This window comes from Lathyrus oleraceus, chromosome 7 (genome assembly GCF_024323335.1).
Source record: "Lathyrus oleraceus cultivar Zhongwan6 chromosome 7, CAAS_Psat_ZW6_1.0, whole genome shotgun sequence".
Taxonomy (NCBI): domain Eukaryota; kingdom Viridiplantae; phylum Streptophyta; class Magnoliopsida; order Fabales; family Fabaceae; genus Lathyrus; species Lathyrus oleraceus.
In genome coordinates this window covers 127,457,669-127,463,878 of record NC_066585.1, presented here as the reverse complement: position 1 = coordinate 127,463,878, position 6,210 = coordinate 127,457,669, and the positions used below count along the sequence as shown (strand labels likewise).

The following is a 6,210-nucleotide window of genomic DNA, read 5'->3' as shown; positions in this document are numbered from 1 at the left end:
CTAGTTCTGCACCTAAGGCAGAAAGAGATGCTTATAAGAAGCATGTCGATGATGCCAATGAAACTGCTTGTCTCATGCTAGCTACCATGAACTCAGAGTTGCAAAAGCAACATGAGAACATGGCAGCGTTCAATATGATCGAACACCTGAAGATGCTCTATCAAGAGCAAGCAAGGCATGAAAGATTTGAAGTTTCAAAAACCCTTTTTCAAGGCAAGTTAGTTGAGGGAGCCCCTGTAGGTCCCCATGTGCTCAAGATGATTGGGTATGTGGAGAACCTTGAGAGGTTGGATTTTCCCCTTGGAAAGGAACTTGCGACTGATTTAATCTTGCAATCGTTGCTAGATAGATTCAGTCAACTTGTCCTAAATTTCAATATGAATGATATGGATAAATCTCTTCCTGAACTGCTAGCCATGTTAAGAATTGTTGAGCAGAATCTGAAGTCAAAAGGGAAGTCCATTCTGATGATCGGAAATGGAAAGAGACAGAACAAAAGACCCACCAAGCAGGGTGATAAAGGGAAGGGCAAGGAAGTTGCCAAACCCAAACCCACTGTTGCTGCTTTGAAGCCTAGTGGAGGCATAGCAAAGGAAGGCACCTGCTTCCATTGCGGTAAGACCGGACACTGGAAGAGAAACTGCCCAAAGTACTTGGAAGATTAGAAGAATGGAGTAGAGACTTCAACTTCAGGTAATTTTGTTATTGAAATTAATTTATCTACTTCTACATCATGGGTATTAGATACTGAATGCGGTTCTCACATTTGTACCAATGTGCAGGGGCTAAAAAGGAGTAGAGATTTGGCAAAAGGTGAAGTTGACCTACGAGTTGGCAATGGAGCAAAGGTTGTTGCTTTAGCCGTAGGAACTTATGTATTGACTTTACCTAGTGGTTTAATAATTCAGTTAGAGAACTGTTATTATGTACCTGCAATTAGCAGGAATATTATTTCCGTTTCTTGTTTGGACAAGTTTGGTTTTTCATTTATAATAAAGAATAATTGTTGCTCAATTTATTTGAATGATACATTCTATGCTACTCCACAAATGAACAATGGATTATATGTCCTTGATCTTGAAATGCCTATTTATAACATTAATACTAAAAGGATGAAACCTAATGAGTTAAATCCAACTTACCTTTGGCATTGTCGATTAGGCCACATAAATGAGAAACGCATTTCCAAACTCCATAAAGATAGACTCTTGGACTCTTTTGATTATGAATCATATGAGACATGCAAATCTTGTTTAATTGGAAAGATGACAAAGTCTCCATTCACAGGAAAAGGTGAAAGAGCTAATGATCTTTTGGCCCTCATACATACTGATGTATGTGGATCACTGAACATACCAGCCATAGGAGGTTTTCAGTACTTCATCACATTTACTGATGATTTCAGTAGATATGGTTATGTGTATTTAATTAAACACAAATCAGAGTCCTTTGAAAAGTTCAAGGAATTCAAGAATGAAGTCCAAAACCAACTAGGTAAGAATATTAAAACTCTTCGATCAGATCGAGGTGGTGAGTATTTAAGCCTAGAGTTTGATGACCATCTGAAAGAGTGTGGGATCCTATCCCAACTTACTCCTCCTGGAACACCCCAATGGAATGGTGTATCTGAGAGAAGAAATCGAACCCTGTTAGACATGGTCCGATCCATGATGAGTCACTCCGATCTTCCAAACTCCTTTTGGGGACATGCACTATTAACAGCAGCTTACTCACTTAACCGTGTTCCATCCAAAAAGGTTAAGAAGACACCATATGAGATATGGAGTGGTAAGAAACCACATATGTCTTACATGAAGATTTGGGGTTGTGAAGTTTATGTGAAACGACAAATTTCAACTAAGCTTGAGCCCAAATCTGACAAATGCTTATTTGTGGGGTATCCTAAAGAAACAAGAGGGTGTTACTTCTACAATCCTTCTGAGGGCAAAGTGTTTGTCGCTCGAACTGGAGTTTTCCTAGAAAAGGATTTTATTTCCAAAGGAATCAGTGGGAGGATAATAGAGCTTGAAGAAAGTCAAGAATCACAAAGCATCGATACACCTATGGAGGAATTAGAGCAGGAAACACAAGTAGTTGTGGAAGAGCAACCTGCTTAAGTAGAACAAGACCAACGTAGGTTAAGCAGGATACGTCACCAACCTGAGAGATATGGATATCTCATAACTGATCAAGGTGATGTATTACTCATTGATCAAGATGAGCCTGTGACCTACCAAGAGGCCATAACTGGTCCCGAGTCTGAGAAGTGGCTAGAAGCCATGAAATTTGAAATGGATTCCATGTACACAAACCATGTTTGGACCTTAGTAGAGCCTCCTGTAGGAGTTAACCCTATAGGATGCAAGTGGGTCTTCAAAAAGAAGACTGACATGGATGGTAAGGTACATACCTATAAGGCAAGACTGGTTGCAAAAGGATATAAACAAATTCATGGGATTGACTATGATGAAACCTTTTCACCAGTTACAATGCTTAAATCTGTTCGGATTTTACTTGATATCTCTGCATATCATGATTATGAAATATGGCAGATGGATGTCAAAACTGCTTTCCTTAATGGGAATCTTCTCGAGGATGTGTACATGACACAACCTGATGGATTTGACATACCAGAAGAAGCCCAAAAGATATGTAAGTTACAAAGATCAATCTATGGATTGAAGCAAGCTTCCAGAAGCTGGAATCTTCGTTTTGATGAAACGGTAAAACAATATGGAATCATCAAGAACGAAGATGAGCCTTGTCTCTACAAGAAGGTTAGTGGGAGCATGATCGTTTTCCTGGTACTATATGTAGATGACATATTACTCATTGGAAACGATGTCCCTATCCTGCACCAAGTAAAGTCTTGGTTGGGGAAATGCTTTTCTATGAAGGACCTAGGTGAAGCAGCCTATATATTAGGAATCAGAATCTATAGAGATAGATCACAAAAACTGTTTGGCCTAAGTCGGAGTACGTACATAGACAAAGTGCTGAGACGCTTTAATATGCATGATTCTAAGAAAGGATTCATACCTATGCAACATGGCCCGTGTCTATCAAAAATACAATCCCCTTCAACTAAGGAAGAAAGGGATCACATGAATAAGATTCCATATGCATCTGCAATAGGATCTATCATGTATGCCATGTTATATACTCGACCAGATGTCTCGTATGCTTTAAGTGCAACGAGTAGGTACCAATCTGATCTTGGTGATGCTCATTGGGTAGCTGTCAAGAATATCCTTAAGAATTTGAGAAGGACTAAAGACTCATTCTTGATATATTGAGGTCAGGAAGAGCTGGCTGTCATACCCCAATTTTGTCCGGCCATTTGTGGTTTACCTATGAGATCTCTTTGTTTCAAAGGCCCATTTGCATGAGTGTGTTCATAATCTAAAATGTGGTTTGAATCTTTTTACATTACTAATCCAAAACCTATTTTTTTATTAGTAAGTATTAAGAGCCATGTTATTATTTCTATGATCACTATTTACTAGTCCATTTACACATCCCAAATATTTATGCCAAGTTCTAAGTTCTTCATAGGTTCCCAAATTAAATTTGCATTTTTTTGAGGCATGTATGTGTTTGTTTTTAAATTAAAGTACCATATTTAGATTTATGTGTTGAAATTAGAATATGTGTTGTTTTTTTAAATTAAAAGTTCCATATTTAGATTTTTGTGTTTAAGTTAGAATTGTGTTGTTTTCAAATTAAATCACTATAGTTGGTTTCTTTATACTTAAGTTAGAATTGTGTTGTTTTTTAAATTAAATCACTATATTTGGTTTCATTGTACCTAAGTTAGAATTGTGTTGTTTTTTAAGTTAAATCACTATATTTAGTTTCTTTGTACCTAGGTTAGAGTTATGTTGTTTTTTAGATTAAGTCACTATATTTGGTTTCTCTGTACTTAAGTTAAAAGTGTGTTGTTTTTAAAATTTGAAATTGCATTGGCATGCCTCATGTTAAATTTCTGGTCATAGTTAGATTTTGATTAAATGATAACATGCTAGAAATAATTTTTGGTTGGATGTTCATGGTGGCCCAAGTAGGTTGCCAATTGAAATAAGATGACAAAATTCAAAATACTCTAATTGATTAGCATAAATAAATATTGAGTTAAGTTTTGAAAGCTTAAAGGGTAATTACATAGTTAAATTTAATTCAATAAGTTACAAATAATCCAAGCACACATTTGTCTTAAAAAAAAACCTAAGTAATTACAGTGAAAAATTGCTACAGATGGAAACAAATCCTAAAGACCAAAACCAACACTACGCCAAATAAGGGAAAAGAGGGCGCTTTTTTTGGCCTATAACAGCGCTTTAAAGCGCCCTCTAATCTGGCGCTGGCATAGGTAAAGACAACGCTTTTTTTTCTGGTGAAAGCGCTCTCTAAAGTGGCTCTTTAAGCCCTTTAAGGGCCACTTTAGAGGGCGCTTTTTAAAGAAAGCGCCCTCTAAAGTGGAAACTTTTAAGGGTTTAGAGGGCGCTTTTACTGGAAAATGCCCTCTAAAGTGGAAACTTTTAAGGGTTTAGAGGGCGCTTTTACTGGAAAGCGCCCTCTAAAGTGGAAATTTAAAGGGTTTAGAGGGCGCTTATTTTGGAAAGCGTCCTCTAAAGTGGGTGGTTATTTAAACTTTTTTATTTAAAAAAAAAGCGCTATATTTATTTATTTATTTTAGACAACCTGTATATTGAAGCAGTACACCTAAAACTGTATAATTTGAAGCCCTTTTTCACACATTACATTCAACAAGCCTTATATACAACAATCCATACATATACAACAATCCACTGATATATAATCGTTTAACTTCTAAAGATTCTAAATATACAACCAATTCTTAACTTAAAAAGAAATAAAACTAAGTAGCAAAAGTATCTCTGAGATGTATGTTTTTTTTGCTAGCCGCAGTCTTCTTAGGGTCCGCTTCCTGAATCAAAGTTCATTTCTAGCAGCCATTCCTCGCATGCCGGTTTGAATACAAACAGCTTTGGAATAGGTAGTTTTATAAGCACATGTCTTCAAAGATACACTACATTTTGTTTTCGGATCAATCAAAGATATATTACTAGATAGGAAGATAAAATAGGAGAAAGTATCTTTCAAAAGGAAACAGAGTTAAAGAAAAAGCAACATTTAATACCATCAAGACTAACCTGTTTATGTTAATGTACTGTGCCAAATTCTTTGAAAGTATAACAAGTGAACCAGATGCATGTCGGAAATACCTAAAAACAAAATAAATCAATAGAGATGAGATACACATTGTAAAAATAAAGAAGTTCAATATGGAGATCCATACTAAAAAAGAAAAAAAAATCATGTGCAATATTTATACATTAAGAGACTTCAGTCAAAAGTATCCAACATGCATTTTCCGTCAGGAGTTATAACTTATAATATCATAGAGATGAGTATGCTGAAGTTAAAAATTATTTGTTGCCTCTAATATATGTTAGTACTTGGCACTGATGTGATATATTGTGAAGACTGAAGATCATTAATTTACCCATTCAATAAGATTTGGTTTCAACAAATAATATATTAAGCCATAATCACATTGAAGATCATTCCTGAATAAACAAAAAAAATAATAATCACCAAATATTTTCTCATCTAAATGGTATTATTACTTACGATTTTTCATCCCCAAATTTCCACCAATCAGGTTCATACCAAGGCTTTCCCCTGGAAAAAAAAGGATAAAATACAGAGCATATAAGTTGAATACAAAATCACAATTGAAAAGGTCAAATTTGTAAAAAAATTATGAAACAAAATGATATTGTAGTTATGAAGGAGAAAATAACATGCGATAAAGTAATATAATTGTACTAAGAAAAGATTAAGTACATATCAATTCAAAATAGAAACTTTCATTACTCATTAGAAATTAAGATACTGGTTGGGAATATCTAAACACTAGGGAATGCAAATTTTATTGGCAAAAATGAGACATGCCTAAAGACTTGCAAAGGGATGAAAATTAAGATAATCAGTTACATCTACAAATGTGGTAACTTCAAAGTATTTACTGAAAAATAAAAACCTACAGTAATAACTCGACAAAAATGGATAACAGATAATAATGAATAAAATTCAACACATGTTCAATTTTTAAAAATGAACAATTTTAGACATCTTAAAACAAAATCTTCTGGGACCATCTACACATAAAAACTGGCAACTATT

The 6,210-nt window shown here is 35.0% G+C and overlaps 1 long non-coding RNA gene across 1 annotated transcript; it reads right to left on the bottom strand.

Annotated features, from left to right (window-relative positions):
* Positions 1-5,033: 5,033 nt before the first annotated feature.
* On the bottom strand, positions 5,034-5,822 carry LOC127107817 (uncharacterized). Its single transcript, XR_007795827.1, has 3 exons — positions 5,656-5,822; positions 5,175-5,246; positions 5,034-5,050 (listed from the first exon to the last, which is right to left on the bottom strand). It is a non-coding gene; the product is annotated as an uncharacterized LOC127107817 (long non-coding RNA).
* Between the last annotated feature and the right edge of the window lie 388 nt (positions 5,823-6,210).